This window comes from Periplaneta americana, chromosome 5, assembly GCF_040183065.1.
Source record: "Periplaneta americana isolate PAMFEO1 chromosome 5, P.americana_PAMFEO1_priV1, whole genome shotgun sequence".
Taxonomy (NCBI): Eukaryota; Metazoa; Arthropoda; class Insecta; order Blattodea; family Blattidae; genus Periplaneta; species Periplaneta americana.
This window is the reverse complement of record NC_091121.1, coordinates 80,102,405-80,121,011: the sequence shown is the minus strand read 5'-3', so window position 1 is coordinate 80,121,011 and position 18,607 is coordinate 80,102,405.

Here is an 18,607-nt window from a genome sequence, read left to right as displayed (position 1 = left end):
CACATGTACGCGTGAGTGGAATTCAGAGAACGTGTTCAGTTATTAGTTCATTTATCATTCTAATGATACCTGAATCTCAGTTACATCAAGTCTTCAAGTTATACAATTTATAGTTTAGTCTCGACGTAGCTCAAGTGGTGATGTTTCTAGCTATAAGTACATTTATCAAAATTCATTTCCGAGAAGGAAGTAGAAACTATCATTCTATGTTTACTGCGTACAAAAGCAGGTCTTGCAGTACGCTAATTGTACATTACATAAGCCTACATTCATATACAACATTTCTGATAATATCTCTTCTCTTATATTATAGAATTAGTTTCTTCGAGTAGAAAGAAAATACACGGAAATAGTAGAAAGGTGCCTTCATCACTCACTCAGAACTATCCGATTTTATTGCATTGTATTTATTAACTTTCCATGGTATTCGTACATTGCTTCACAGCTAGAATATGTAACAAGTCAAAAAACTTTATAGCCTTACTACTATAAAGTCTTAATTTAGCCACAGTCTCTAGGAATCCTATAAGAAAAACTCAGTTCGAACTCCTCGCGGCGCAAATGCTATATCCCTCTCACCTCCCTGCAGTAGGCATGAGAGCATGCTGGGAACGAGAGTATACGTCATCTGCGCGAGTCAATCACGCCCGCTGGTTTCTGCGCACTGAGTTTTCCTTGTTGGATGCCTATAGTAGAAAAATATACAGAAGAAGTTTACAATATATTCTACTTGCATAACACAAAGTTTTAGTATCAATTTCATGAAGCGTTGTTGAATGTCATGAATTCACCTACAGAATAGAAGGCGTGAGAAATTAGGTACTTCTTTAATTTGACCCTAAATAATCTTATGTTTTGAGTTTCATTTTTTATATCGATAGGGAAGCTATTAACATTTTGTACTGCCACATAACGCACGACAGACTTGCCGATGGAGCACGAAAGTCTTTTTTGAAGAGTATTTATGCTATGAACTGTTGAATTAGAATTAGATCACCCATTCTAAAGACAATTTCATATGTTCAACAAACGCACGACAGACTTGCCGATGGAGCACGAAAGTCTTTTTTGAAGAGTATTTATGCTATGAACTGTTGAATTAGAATTAGATCACCCATTCTAAAGACAATTTCATATGTTCAACAAAATGCAAAAGATTTTATACAGTTCGCTCTTTTCTGTGCTTTGGCGGTGGTCTTTTTAAAACGAAAATCGAACATTTCAGAATACTTCTTCGAATTTTTACATATACAGGGTGTTTAAAAATACGGGGCATAATTTCATGTATGTATTTCCCACATGTAGACAATCAAAATAGTTCATTACAACATGTGTCCGGAAATGCTTCATTTCCGAGTTATGACCTTCATAACATTGAATACAACACCGGAACGTTTTTCTTTCCGCAGGTCGTTGCCGTCAAAGAAGACATTAAGAGGGCACTCTGACAGTTCATTCCGAGGTGAAGGTTACATTCAGTATTGTGTAGGCGTTAGACTGTGCGACATGTATTCAAATCAAGAGCTGGCAGAGGTACACTTCATGTACGATAAGGCGGACGGCAATGCTGCGCTGGCTCGTCGTTTGTACCAGGAGAGGTACCCACAGCGACAATGTCCAGATCGGAAGACATTTGTACGTCTCCATTACCGCCTGTGCGAGTATGGAAAATTTAACTCTCCTGGTTTGGGAAGGGGACGACCAAGATCTACAACTCCAGAAGTACAGGAGGAGATTCCGGAGGCTGTGAACATGACTCCTTCTATCAGCACACGAAGGGTAGCGCTGCTCATACGACTGTCTGGAGACTGTTAAAAGAGTATCAATTGTATCCTTATCATTTGCAACGTGTACAGGCCCTGTCACCAGCAGATTACCCTGCACGAGTTAGATTCTGTCAGTGGTTCTTGCAGCAGTGTGGTGTAAATCCGAACTTTCCTGCCTTAGTATTATTTACAGATGAAGCACAGTTCACACGAGATGGCATAACAAATTTCCACAATCAGCATGTATGGGCGTATGAAAACCCACGTGCAACTGTTCCATCTCATCACCAGGTGCGGTTCTCTCTCAACATGTGGGCCGGTATCATTGGTGATCGATTAGTTGAACTCCATGTACTTGTAAACAGACTTACGGGGCAGGCGTACACAAACTTCCTGGAAAACACCATACCTCATGTTTTAGAAGACACTCCACTGATCAATCGTCAACACATTCACTTCTTGCATGATGGCGCTCCTGCACACTTCAGTCGTACGGCTCGCCGGTACTTGGATCGAAGGTTTCCTGATCGATGGATAGGTAGAGGTGGCCCAATTGTTTGGCCGCCACGCTCACCTGATCTGAACCCTCTCGATTTCTACTTGTGGGGCCATTTAAAATCATTGGTTCATCTGTCTCCGGTGCCTGATTTGGAATCCCTTCGGAATCGAATTGTGGCATGTTCTGAGGACATACGCAATACTTCTAGAGTTTGGGATCGTGTTCGCAGGTCAATGAGACATCGATGTGAGGTCTGTATTCAAGCAGGAGGTGGACATTTTGAACATCTTCTGTAATGACAACGACCTGCGGAAAGAAAAACGTTCCGGTGAATTTCAATGTTGTGAAGGCCATAACTCGGAAATGAAGCATTTCTGGACACATGTTGTAATGAACTATTTTAATTGTCTACATGTGGGAAATACATACCTGAAATTGTGCCCCGTATTTTTTAAACACTCTATATATTCTACTTATATTGATAGACCGATAAATTCAACAATGTGAACGAGTCCATTTGTATATGCAAGGAGCATCGTCACGTATATACAGGTTGGAAGTGAAATAATCTTGCAGATTGAAAGGCACGGTAGGGTACACTTAAGTGTACTCTACCGTGTAAGCTATTACGTTTTGTGGTTAAATGCACGGTTAATTAGAAAATTAAGTTGAAAGTTTCAGCAGTCCGACAACATCGCCGCTACCACACTATTCTTTCTTCTTGTAATACAGGTGTAAGAGGTCAATGAACTCAGGTCTGTCTGCCTACAAAGTCACACGCTATCAATTACATGCACGGTCGCTTCTATATAGCTGTTCTAGCAATAATATTGCTTATAAATAATTGAATTGATTATTTCAGAAATAAGGTAGACTAATCACTGCATACGTTTTGCAATAATATGCAATATCAACAATGGACGACAATCATACCAGGGGTACCAGTATAAAGTGTAATAACTGAGCTACCCAGGAACTCCACCAGACACAGTTTCAACTCTTCCCTTTATATCCACACTTGAGTGAGCTGACATGACGCCAGAGACCCACATCGAGTGCACACAAACTCTGTGTGACTTGAAATTGTGGTTTTCTGTTAATATACATTCTCCCAGAACCACAGATATATTCGTTTTAAAGTTTATAGTAACTCCAAACAAATATTATGACTCATTAAAATGGTTAGGATTTGTATTGATTGCCCTAAATTAATACCACCTTCAATACCATCATTTTCAGACGATGGTGTTGTACACTCACTTCATAACACATTCCTACTGCATTACTAATATTGAATTGCCACTAATTTCTACAGATTCTTGAAGATTTCGGATAATTGTAACTACTATTGGTAATCCCAGTGGTAAGATTGTCGCCATTTACGTATCTTAAGCGGTTTATAATTCCATTTACAAAGTCAGTTTATTGTCGTGTGTCTAGATAATGAATTCGTCGTGTGTACGGCTATTACATAAATGTGAAACATATTTTCTAAACTTTATCTAAATCTGAAACACGTGCCCTTATAATGTTATAGTATTATGGCTATTTTACTGTATTCTGTGGATATTTATAAATCAAGATGTGCTACTAATGTTATTCAGAGTCTTAAACAATATTGCTTAATGATAAGTTTTAGAAATTCACGTGATCGGTTTAGAGAAAAAAAAAACATCGCACAAACCCATAAGATGATGAATAAAAGAAGTGAAAAACGAAGTTCCCATGACAGAAAAATAAGTCATCAGTCCCTGCATAGTATCTTTAACATTATTGTCTGTTCTAAACGAGTTTCTGAGTTACACTTACATGGCGGCAACTTCTCCGACACATTCATTAAGCAGGTAGTATAACTATTAGGCAAGAGGTTTCCGAATGGACTCGTTAGTAGAGTAACTTCAGCACCTTGGATCAGGCTTTGTCAAGTCAATGAATTTACGCGCACGGACTATTTTCTCTCCGTCGAATCACAGCAGCGAGCAATAGCTTCATAAATACAGGTGATAAAGAGTTCGGATCATGTAACAGCACAGTGGTGTGCAGTTAGAATTCTCGTTTCTTCAATGCTTCTTATTTGCTTAATGTTTGTATTTTCTTAATACTCGTATTGCTGTTAATTGTATGAGGTGTCAGATCCAGAAATAAGTTCGAAACACGTTACCAATTACATGCATGGTCGCCTCTATATAGCTGTGCCAGCAATAATATTGCTTATATATAATTGCACCGATTATTTGAGAAACTACACAAGTCCATTTTAGCCGAAACGAGATTGTGTTTCTGCCATTATTATATGTATTTGCACGTGTGTAGGAGAAAGTGGACGTGTCCGCCTTATTTTAAGTGATAATTTCATGAAAGTATTTCCCTGATGAGGATGAAATCAAACGAATTTATGAGGATATATTTTCCTAACCTAAAAGATGACGCACCTGAGGAGCTGTAGTAAGGGGTTAGTGAGGGACTTCACTTTAAAATGTTTTAGAATTGTTCTTTCTATTTTGTAATATGAAGCACAAAATACGTTACTATTCCAAGATCGTTAGGTAATTATAAGTCAGGATGCAACTAATTCCTGAAAAAACTAAGGAAGAGATGAAAATAAAACAGACCTCATGCGGCCTAGATGTTGAAGTCGAAGATATGTAAGCGATGCATTCAAAATCCAGTTCATTTCGTACATTAGTGAAAAAATGGTATGTTATAATAACATTCTATAAATCCTGAACAATCATATTTTAATACCTTGAGACTAATTCGAATATTATTAAGGGATGCTCATAAAACCACCCCACTAAATTAAATGAATGAATGAATAAATAAATAAATAAATAAATAAATAAATAAATAAATAAATAAATAAATAAATAAATAAATAAATACTAGCTTTATATTCGAATATAGCAATTTTAATTCATGCGAATTTCATTCCTAAGTAATTATATTCTTAATCCATCTTCCAAGTTTTATGACGGTATTTCAAAAAACCTATGAATAAGTAAATTAATAAAATTATTAATTTAGTGTGTGGCGGTTGCAGCGCTCGCGAGACGTGATGACGATGAGTAATCTCAAACACTGTGTGTCCTTCTCCCTGACCTTGATCGCGCAGCAATGACATTCTGTACGACGGGAGAGCCTATCTACTGAGCTCCTTTGTTACGGTGAGCTATTTTTTTTATTAAAAACTGACATGGTATTTAAGTCACCATTTTTAAATTTTCACAGTGGAACCAATGTAATTTAAGGAATTAAACACATGTTTTTTGTCTGTAAAAATTAATTGCATTTTGTGTTCTATATATTTTTAAATTATTTTACGGCGGGTAACTATTTAGAAATTGTATATATTTTTTTCATTTTGAGGGCATTTATAAGCTAGGCTTCTCTTTTTCGCATTGCATTGAAATCATTTTTCCATTTTCTTTTACATAGTAAGAAAACTTCAGTGAATGAAGCCTTGTTCTTTGCTAAACCAATATTTTAAATGCTGATTGCTGCCGAACTATGAAGAATATAAACATAATATTGTGTGAATTTCATATTTAGAACATATAAAAAATAACCTACTAAAATATTTTTAACTTTTGAGACATTATGGTTCGAAAACATACTTTTTTGCATGGAATTCCCCAGCCCATAATTACACTACATTCATAAATATAACTAAGTTATAACACAGCATTATTGATAGTCAACTCTTTCAATCACTTGAAATAGTCACTAATTTTTGTTTATTTTTTCATTTTCCCGCAGAAGTTCATTAATGAATCTTTGAAAGTCCACTGACCTGCACTAAACACTACGTCGCAAAACATCAAATGCCTTTCACAATGGACAAGCAGAAACTATATTACTCTACTAACATAAAGAATGAAAGATATTTTGTCGTCTAAAAGAGAAAGTGTGAGAGGAGTACTACCTATGCTCACTGGTCTGCCTTCAATTGTGATTGGGGAAGAATATATCGTTACTTCCAACCACTGCATAGCTATTGTATTGTCAGCGACGAGCGCCTCAACTGCTCAGTCGGGGATGGGTAGGATGTTCGACTTCGAAGAAGTTTGTTATAGGCTGTCCACTACTTTATGTTCCAAAACAGTATAATGCTTGGAAATAAAATGCTGTGAAAGCAAAAATACACATTATAGTATTCGGAAATAATGTTATAAATACAGGCCTGGTGATTTCGGTCCCGTGGACGTAAAGTTAATGGAACATTATTTCACTACAGCATACTAGATGTTAGTTGCGTGGCACACGGTCATATAACAAAGGTGTATATGCACCGATGGACTATCGGTTGTGTGCACGAACAGTTCTAGGAGGCTACAACTACATACCTATTACTTACGCGGACTACAAGTTGTTCCTAAAATAGGTAGTCAAGGAGTCAAGACTTAGTTGCACAGCCCTGTAAGGATACATAACTTGAAATAACATTAACTCTCTACGTACTTTACATATTTAAAGAACGTATGAATAATTAAATTAAATTATTTATATAATTTGTCTACAAGTGAAGAGTCGAATTTCTAAAAAGCCGATGTACACACATTTTCTAAATGGATTACGTTTGGAATTCAATGTTTTTTCCTATTTCTATATTCTAGGAATGACTATACCACGAAAAGACTGGTGTTTATGTACTTACAAAACTTCAAACGTCGAAAATTTGAAAATGCATTACAGTAGAATTTTTTTTCGGTTTTATTTAATTTTACATAAGTCTCTGGAAAAATCTATTTTGCCGTCCGGTTTTGTTTGTGACGTGCAATGTATGCCTGCAGCATCCCTATTTTATATTAATGCAATAGATCTATTTTTCTTATATATAAAGTACTACAATGGACCTATATATTTACGTTTTCGTCCTCTTATAACTGAGCGATGAACTTTGCACTGAATTATTTATTGTCCGATTTCTTCACAATATGTTACTTAATGTTTATTCGTTGGAGCGTATTGTTTCCGCTGTATGCACTGAACAACTGAACTCCCGATACCTTCATACAACACCACCTCCTTAAGATCACTGTAATCGGTGATTGTCTTATGCTGAGTGTAAACAGGGCCTGCATGACGTAGACCAGTAGTCACAACCCTATGTGCACATAAATTATTTTTTGTTTCGGTTCTGAGCCCTCCAGCCCTGGTGATAACATTAACCGAATCTATGCTCACAGTAGACGTAACTTTTTCAATGTTTTAATGTTAGCCCGTATGGGAATTTATAGAAATGATAACATAAACCGATTGGTAACATTATCCTTGATTACAATAAGCGCTATACGTTTGAATGCTATCTTTGAAATTGCTGTAAATTGTATTTTGGAATTGATGTCTGCCATAATACAGGGACATCATTTTATTTTTACTAACATTTCTAATATTAACCTGGCTATACCCTTGTAGCAACGATTAAGAAGCGGAAACACCGTTAGCTACCCCCTTCCACGACTGGACTTCGATGATACTGGCGTAATATACAAGCAAATCACTTTACTAGGTATAGGAGGGAAGAAAGATAGTTCATCAATTTACGTAAACTAGGAAATATCGCGATATTGAGTTTGATAATTTTTATTAGGTTTTTATTTAATTAAAGTACAGTACAGTATTAATAATGAGTGTTTTTACTCACGAACTGAGCTATCCATGCGAACGTACTCATTATGCAGTGTATATTATACTGCCTACAGCACATTAGCGTACACTATAGAGAATGAAGTGAAATTGAAAAATAATCATAATATGGATATTTACTTAAACACATTTTTGAAAATGGTGGCCGTTCATTTCGATACAGGTTTCAGTTTTAATGTGCATATTATCGCACTATAGACTATTGTACGTAATTCCAATTACCAGGTTCGTACTTCGTATCAGTAACTCATGTTGAAATAATTCTGTACCTACTCTATAAAAGAGACCTTACGTACTGTAAATTCAATCTTCACTTCTGCCCGATCCGAAAGATAAAATTACTCAGACATGCTATCTACTGTCCGTCCAAGTGGTTACGTCGCAGCGTCGTAGAAAGGGAGGAAATCACGTGGCAGTTAATTAATTAACGAGGCTCTTTTATTTAAGTTATTTTAAACAATTGTATGGGTATAATATTACGTAGACGTCCAAATCCTAACAGAAATTAATGTTCTCAGAAAAGAGCTAAGACAACCTAGCCACTAGCATTTACAGAGAGACGAATAGAAGCAGGTGGGGGAAACCGGGATGCGGCGTAGGCAAATGAAAAATGATGCAATATTGAAAGCTCTTTCGTCACTGGAAAACGCGAACTTATTTTTGGAACGTACTGTTTACTATGACCATAAGGCTACTATGACTGTATATGCGGTCTTGGATATGTGTGGAGGACGGTTGAACTGCATTAGTAGAAGGTACAATAAAAATTGAAGTAAAATAAAATGATGACCCTGTATAAGCTTTCGCAAAGATGTTAGATTATCCAATATGGATTGTAAGGTATTCTTAATAATATATATTGACAGTATTGTATATCAGAATAGTGGTATCTGAACAAAAAAATAGCTTCAGAATTGCTCAGTAAGCACTGAGTGTACCGATAGCAGGTACAACATAGCAGTATGCAGTGTGAAGGACACTTGTACTTTCTGCTGTTGGCAGGGCGGGCTTAGCAGTGACCACACACCCTGGTGGAAGGGATTAATCCGATATCCACTTATGTGCTTAGTAATTAATTAATAGACCAGTTAATTGTGGAGGCCCGGTATCGAATGCTCCCATGATAGCTTTCCTATAGCAAATCCGTATACCAAACACCACTACGGTACGAGATTAGTGATCTGAATGTACTGATCCCACAGAATGGAGGGGCGATCAGCGCAGAACTTCTATTAGGAACATGGCCAGGGATTGCAACAGAGCGCACAGAAGACATCCGGCAGAAAAGTCACCACAATCATCTTAATATCATCGAAAATCCTAACCCTAGTTATAATCCATAATCAACATAATTAATGTCACCATATAGTCATAATAAGCATCTTTATCATCACCCGTAATCATCATTATCAATAATCATAATATTTAATAATCAATATCATCATTCATAATCGACGTCGTCATCCATAATCAACATGATATTTATCTTCATAATCTATAATCGTCAAAATCATTATCATCATTCATAATCAATAATATCGACATATTTTACAATCAACATCATCCATAATAAATATAATTACCTACATCATCATCCACCTATATCATCCATAATTAAAATTAACACATTCATAATTTAGAATTAACATCGTTCCATCACCCAGATCATCTACATCATCATATCGAATCAACATAATCATTTTCATCACTCAGATTCATCATCAATTTCATAGTTCAAAATCAACATTTTCTCCATCACGCGGCATGATTATCATCACGTTCATAAATCATCATCATCATCATCATCATCACGTTCATAATCCGTAATCAACATATGCACCTTCGTTTCTCTAATCACCATCACTACCTTCATTGTCTCTGTTCAATATCACCATCTCCATTATCTGTAATCAACATCACTACGTTCATAATCCGTAATTACCATCAACACCTTCATAATCTCTAATAAACATCATCTTTATTATCGCTAATCAACATCACTACCTTCATTGTCTCTAATCAATATCACCACCTTCATTATCTATAAACATCACTACGTTCATTGTCTCTAATCAATATCACCACCGTGATGATCTATAACACTGGGTAACAACGAAAATGTTTCTCCCGATATTTTAATTGTTTCTGGTTCAGTTTCAAATCTGTAATTACTTTTTCTGAAATGATAACGGTTCCGGAAATATAACGATATTCTTAATATGTTTGTTTTACATTGAAGCATGACTTCCAGAGGTGATTGCAGGAATTCACCGGACTCTCTCTGTTACGTTTGCGGATATTACATCAGTACAAAGCATAAGATGCGTAACATAACACCAGGCACCAAATAGTATACAGCTTACAATGCTTACTTTGGAGTACCAATAGGTGACCAGGACAATTCATGGGCACCACGTGTGTGCAGTGGGACCTGTAATCAATATTGGAAGGATGCCTACGAGGATCTCGGAAATGCATGCCTTTCCCTGTTCCCAGAGTTTGGAGGGAACCAACCAACCACCATGACAATTGCCACTTTTATGTGATCGATTTGTCATCTTTGAAAATTTAAAACAACAAGGGAGATTGCAGTATCCGGACATCTCAACTGCCATCGCTCCTGTCCCATATGGTCCAGGTTTACCAATTCCTGAACTACCAGCCGTTGACTAACAAATCTGTATCATCAGTGGGGCATGTACCCGTGCCCGAAAGTGATTCAGCCAGAATCATCACATTCCAAATCAGCAGGAACTAGATGACATAGTACATGATCTTGAATTACCAAAATCGAAAGCAGAGCTCCTAGTATCCCGTCTACAAGTTTAAAATTTGCTGTACGGAAGCTGCAGGATCACAAAGTATAGGAAGCGGCATCACACATTGGCACAATACTACAGTAATGATGGTCATCTCTGTTACTGTAGTGACATCAGAGTCTCTTTGGTGAAACTGGAGTAGCGCACAATCGCACTGAATGGCGTCTCTTCATAGACAGCTCACATATTAGTTTGAAGGCTGTGTTGCTGCACAATGGCAACTTATATCCTAGCATCCCAGTTGATCACTCTGTTCTATTGAAGGAGGACAACAGCAATGTTAAAAGGGTACTGGAAAGGATCGCGTACGAGCGCTGTAAGTGAGATGTTTGCGGTGATTTCAAGATGATAGGTTTCTTTACTGGGACTCCAAGGTGGATTCACTAAGTATTCATGCTTCCTCTGTTTATGGGACAGTCGAACAAAAGGAAAACACTATATTGAACGAGAGTGGCCTTTGCGTAACAAACTTATTTCAGAACAACTGAATGTTCTACATGAACCTGTTACTGAGAGGGAAAAGATTTTACTACCTCATCTCCACATTAAATTGGGAATGGGGAAGCAGTTTGTTAAACCTCTGCACAAATTGACAGATGCTTTACAACATATTCACATCATGTTTTCACGTTTATCTAATACAAAGGTATTTGCTGGAGTTTTCACTGGACCTCACTTTAGAGAGATGCTGGAGTCCACAGAGTTGGAATAAAAGTGGCATCACTCGGAGCAAGCATTTCGTGATATTCTGCACGGCTTCCTAGTCAATAAGAAGAGTCCAAATTACCAAGAGTTGATCGAGATTTTGCTACAAACATATCATAACTTAGCTTGCAGAATGTCAACAAAGCTGTATTACCTGCACTCCCATTTGTAATTCTTTAGGCAGAATCTAGGCGATGTGTCTGAAGAACATGGAGAATTTGTTACCCAGTGTAATCAACATCACTACCTTCATTGTCTCTAATCAATATCACCACCTTCATTATCTATAATCAACATCACTACCTTCATTGTCTCTAATTAATATCACCATCTTCATTATCTATATTCAACTTCTACGTTTATTGTCTCTAATCAATATCACCACCTTCATTACCTATAATCATCACTCCCTTCATTGTCTCTAATCAACATCACCATCTTCATTATCTATAATCAACATCTACGTATATTGTCTCTAATAAATATCACCACCTTCATTATCTATAATCAACATCACTACCTTCATTGTCTCTAATCAACATCACCACTTTCATAATCTCTAATAAACGTTATCATCTTCATTATCTCTAATCAACATTACAAACTTCATTATCTGTAACCAACATTACTACCTTCATTGTCTGTAATCAATATCACCACATTCATTATCTCTAATGAACATCACTACCTTCATTGTCTCTAATCAATATCACCACATTCATTATCTGTAATCAACATCACTACCTTCATTGTCTCTAATCAATATCACCACATTCATTATCTGTAATCAACATCACTACCTTCATTGTCTCTAATCAATATCACCATATCAATTATCAACATCATTATCTTTATAATGCGTAATCAACTTTACACTTATAATCCGTAATTAAAGCAACATTTACAGTCTGGAATTAATTTCATCTTCATAACGCATAATAAATATCACTTCTATATACCTCGATCAACATAATCATAATGAACATAACCATCACACACAACTGACATAATAATTATCCATAAACAACATAATCATAGCCAATATTGTTATCTTCATAATCAACATTATTATAATCGACACTGAAATGAACAGAAGCTCCATCGTGCATTAAATGCGTGTTTTGTCCTATTGCTAACGACACATGCTGTAACAGAACAAGCACGGTGTACTGTAAGAATATTTTGTATCTTTCTCTATTGAGCCTGGGTGGAAGAACATGAGGTGCCACGAAAAATATCCGGCCAAACATTGACATTTCCATGTGGTATGCTATTTTTTTCCATAATGTACCGCATCATACAATGTAAGCATAATTGTAGAAAAATGGTAGTAAAAAGGAAATAAAGCGCTTTTGGATGATGTTCACATATAACATTTTTCATCCTCTATATGAGAGGAATATGCCCCTAAAATTTTGACATACATTTTAGTTACATCCTATATATTCTTCCTGTGTTATTAGAGAAACATGCTTAGAGAAACGAGCCATGGTTCTATTAAAGCCTTTCCTTTTGGCCCTCCTGCTGCTTTGAAGACAACTGTCTGCTCATATGTTGATTGAAGCTTATTCTGTTAATTGCGTCGTTGGCTATGTGCGCAGAATTTAATATAATCTTAATTTTGTCGCTCGCAGGCAAGCAAGAGACTTGGAATGCGATTCCCAAGCTGTCCGCGTGTTCTCACTCTAATAAAAGGCGGACAGCGTTGCTTTTATAATGTAGGTCATGGGTGCGCCATCTGCCGTTCTGCATGGCCCGCACTTCTCCATACGGCCGTTTGTTTTACGATTATCAGAGCACTAAAATTCTGCTTAATTACCTTTGTAAAGGTAAAGAGACTTACAATGCGAGGTAAAATGTAATTATGGACATAAAAATTTAAACTAGGCAGTTTAAATTTATTAATCTGTCAATAAAAAGCAAGAGTATGCGTCTGTAATATAGTCACCTCAGTTCCAATCCCATCAGTTGCAAACAGAAAGGATACGGAAAAGATTTTTACGTTATATATATTTAAAAAAAAAAAAACATCACGTGTGTTCTTATGAAAAACAAATTTCATATAATCAGTTATTTTTTTAATTTAATTATAAAACTTTAAAATCTTGACGATTAATAAATAGTCAAATTTTACTCTATAAGACTGTTAACGGTATATTGAATAACTGTGATTTCTTAAATTCCTTCAGTTCAATGTAAAAAGAATAGAATTACGTCATAGTCAATCTTTTGTTATTCCGATTCCTAGAACTGTTTTCTTCAAGAACTCTCCATTGTTTGTTATGTGTAATACTTACAGCTCTCTGTCCTTAAACTGTGATTCTCATTTAGATTTCAGTTTATCAGTTACAAAATGTCATACAATATTAAAAAGAATTGTATTCCTTAGATATTTAAATTATGAATAAGTGTATCATAATTTTTTACTCTAGTTTTGAAATAATTTTGCATTATTATATTAACATTTGGCACTATATTAACTGCAATATTATATTCTAGCATATATTTTGTTTGTTTGTTTGTTTGTTTGTTTCTTCCTTTCTTTCTTTCGTTTGTGTTGTTTGTTCTGTTTTTTTCTTATTATGTGTTTTGTATATGTATTAATGTTAGCCACCTATAATTGGATGCTTACTTCTGTTGGTAGTGAATTTAAAATAAAATAAAATAAAACACTTTCGCCCTCCAGCCTTAACTGAATGAAATAAATTTCAGACGCTCTGAATTCATCAACAGTTAAGGCTGGTTCACAATAAAGCAGGAACGGAAACAACGAGAACGAAAACGGACATAATGTTAAAATAAATGTATTTAAATGTGAGCATTCATTTTGCAATAAACATTCTCCCTATTTGGCTACACGATTTCTTAGCGGTAGATCTGTCTCGGGAGTAAAGACGCCATAGTTTCTTATCACGGACATATATTTCATATGGAGGATAAAGGCGCCTGTGAGCCTAGTCTTTCTCCCAGTGTCAATCTCAACAAAGAATATGGCGGGTGTTTCCTTTGCCTTGGGGGAATGTGTGTGTGTGTGTGTGTGTGTGTGGCGAAGCTTCTTACAATCAGAAAGCATATCCTATAGATAAAAAGCTTTCCTTTCGGGAAGCTCAATCTTATAAAAGCAAACGAGATCCATGAAATGAACTAAAATCGAAATTCAAAGGAGTGAGGGGAGGAATTACGACAAAAAGTATGTAGGTCAGCATATTTCTAAAGAAGTGCCTTGACGAATGGAAACAGAGAGATGAAGACGCAGGGGACTTGGACAGGGCTAGTGTGGCGAGCCGTGAATCCTCATCGATCTTACTGGCGCGTCTTCTGATGAAAGTTCCATCAGCCGGTCTCGTATAGGTACATTCTTGTTGCCCGGAAAAATGTTTTGGGCGTGATTGATTTGAGGTCGGAAGCTCTGAGCAGATATGGGCTGGGGGACTTATTCCTTACAGTAAACACATTTATATTCTCTACTCATCCTACCACGTGAAATGAGCAGGGTACGAAAGAGGAAACATTCGAATAATCATCCAATTTGTTGTAATAGAAATACAGTAAATAGAATCACGAACATAAAAATAAAAGCAAATGACTAAATATAAAATTTTAGATAAATTAATAAGGGGATTAAACAGTATATCACCGATTATGAAGATACATTACAGAAAGGAATTAATGAATTAAATAAAATAGGGAAAAATATAATATGTCAATAGCAGTAAGTGATACTAAATCAATGATATTTTTAGGAGATAAACTAGTGAGTCGCCATGGGTTACACAGGCCCTACGTTGCGGGTTCGATCCCGGCCCAGATCGATGGCATTTAAAGACCGATTCAGACGATGCTTGTTTTCTTGCGTGTTTCCTCGCTGGCTAGCAAGCTGGGTGTAGTGATGGATACAGTGCTGGCTCCGGTGTTGGCTACAGTGATGGTTGTTGTTCTCACGGAGCTGGCTCTGTTCACAGTTCAAATTGGAAAATAATCTGCTGTTTCATCTGTTGCCAACACTCATGGTCAAAAAGAAACTAAACAGTGAATGAAAAACAATTAAAGTCCCACATTAACAATAGTAAATGTCGTAATAAGGTACTTAAGCCATAAGTGAAAAACAGCGAAAATCCGATATTTAATTGCTGTTTCTTAGAAACTAAAGAACATAAAAAAAACAGGTTTAGTTGGAAAATAACGAACATGGCGACATGGTTTCAGTGGTGATACAATATCATCATCTTTGGTTCCAGTCTCCAAACCATCACGAAAAATAGCAAGGAACCTACCCTCGAAATCCAGCAAGCTAGCCATCGAAGGAGCCACCAGAGCGCATTACTTCCAGCAAGTGCGCAAGCAGCCTAGCCATCAGCGCAGTTACCTTGGAATCCATCACAGAAACACGCACCGTCTGAACCGGGCTTAAGTGTGCTTAAATGCGACAGGTTCATGTCACTAAGATTTAGTGGTATGTAAAAGAACTCCTGCGGGACAAAATCAGGCACACCGGCGACGCTGATATAACCTTGGCAGTTGCGAGCGTCGTTAAATAAAACACAAAAAAATACACTAGTGAGAACAAAAATACACGAGGATTGTAAATAAATTAGTGTCAACATAGACAGTAAGAACATGTTATTGAACTTACGTGGAAAAATATAATCACCAGCGTGTTTCTGTATCTTTTGCCAAATCCGTGGTAACCGTTGAATGCCGTTAGCGAGGTTGTTTCTGTTGATCTCTCTGATGGACTGCCCTACTGTATGAAGCACTGATGCAATATCTGGAAACCTTTTGCGTCTAAGTGTTTCTTTCAATCGTAGAAACAAGTCGTAGTCACAAAGACTCATGTCAGAAGAATACGAAAGATAATTCTCGTACAGTCTATCGATGGTCATAGCAAGGGGACGTCACACTAACTCCACTTGTTCTTCACAAATGGACGGGCAACCTGTGCGAGCTATATGTGCCGTCTCATTCCGATCCGTACGAAATGCAGAGTCATCTTGCAACCGTTCAATACGGTAATGTATCGTTTCCACAAGCTTCAAGTAACCCTTAAAGACATTGGCGTGCATTTCTACCACGGGCTGCCTCGATTTTTATCCACCGTCGCTGCTTAAGTTTAGTAAACATGCTTTAAAGCAGTTACAAATAGTACTCTACATTTAACCACGCACAATAACATTATCTGTTGTCATAGCAACCGGTTTTATCATTCAATACATCGACAATATCTCCAACTACGATCACCAGTTCTCTCGTATCGCATACGAATACGTATGACCCATTCCCGTTAGTGTTGCCATTACTTCATTTACAACCCATGTATAGCAACTTCAATTTCCTCGGCTGCAAGACATCCAACTTAAGAGAAATAGATTTCCAACATAAGCTTGAACGTTTCAACCAGATGTGTGGAACAATAAAAATAACGTTGAAAAATAAAGTAAGAAAAGAGACAATGATAAAGTTTTACAAACCTATGCTCACACCGATATGTTTATATGGAAGTGAATGTTGGGTTCTAAGGAAAAGAGATGAAAGTAGATTGCAAGTAAGTGAGATGAGATTTCTTAGGTCAGTGATGGGGATTATGAGATTAGAAAGAATTCAGGATGAAACAATTAGACAAAAACTAGGGGTATCTAGTGTAATTGAAAGAGTAATAACTACGGACAAAAATAGCTAGACCACGTACATCGAATGTCAGTTGAGAGATTACCGAGAAGAACATTAAATTACAAACCGAAAGGATACAGAAACATAGATTAAACAGGGTTCTCCACTGTCATCTAAAAAAATAAATACAATCGAACGTCAATTGGTAAATATAAATTACATGAAAAAGAGAGAACGGACGGGAGAGGGAGAGAGAGATTGACAGAGAGCTGTTAAGCTATTTTTACGAATGGTATTTGACCAGACTATTATTGACGTCAGATGGCGTAAGGATCAATAGGAACTTGCGCTGGGACATAAATACTGTACTGTACAAACCCAGAAACAAAATTTGTGCCACCTGAATTTTTTAAGCTCCAGTTATAACATAGTTACTGAGTATGCGCAGTATGTTATAACTGGAACTTGGAAAATTCAGATGGCCCAAATTTTGTTTCTTACTCTGTACATTAAAAATAATTAAATACAAATTGAAACGGAGATAATGTGACTACTCCATTAAGAATAGAAATATGCATATAAAATATTTTAGAATAAGTGAACCATTTTAATTATTTGGGTTATGATGTTACATATAGGCTAATACAAGTAGAGACATGGAAAAGAAAAATTAATTCAGATTCATGCGTGGTACTATTGCAAGACACTTTAAATAAATAAATAAATTAGATTCGGCCTGAGTAGTGTAGTCGGTATAGCGCTGGCCTTCTGTGCTCGAGGTTGCATGTTCGATCCCGGCTCAGGTCGATGGCATTTAAGTGTGCTTAAATACCATTTCAGTAGATTTACTGGCATGTAAAAGAACTTCTGCAGGACAAAATTCTGGCACATCGGCGACGCTGATGTAACCTCGGCAGTTGCGAGCGTCGTTAAATAGACCACAATTTTTCAATAAAGTTATCTGGACCGTAAGACTGGACTTTGACCAAAACGCAGATCAAAATAATAGAAACAACAGATGAGATTCTTAAGACATATAGCTGGTTATACTTTATTAAAAAAACAACAACAAAGAACAAAATGAACACATCAGGAGACATTTTTATATATTTAACATAACTGATAAAAATTAAGGAATACAGTAAAAATTGGTTTGAATGAACAATAAACAAATACCAAAACAGCTGTTGACTTACAATTAAAAATACAAAGAAACGTAGGAGGACCAAGGACGAGATGGAGAGACCAGTTTTCTACATGAGACCGGAACGAACCTCTTAGGTTCAATACATGAAGTTGATGATGATGATGATTAATTAACTCCTGCTCCTTCTAATCGGCCATTTAACAACGCTTTATGAACTACTGGGTTAGTTAGCATCGTTGGATTTGGTGACGAGATGGTATTTGACAAGATGAGACGTTGTCCTTAAAGTTGGGAAAAAAATTCAACCAGATAATTAGCCCAAGCGGGAATCGAACTCATGCTCAAGCGCAGCTCTGTATCACCAGGAAAACGCATTATCACCTGAACTATTCCCTCTTTCGCCTTCATCATACGTACA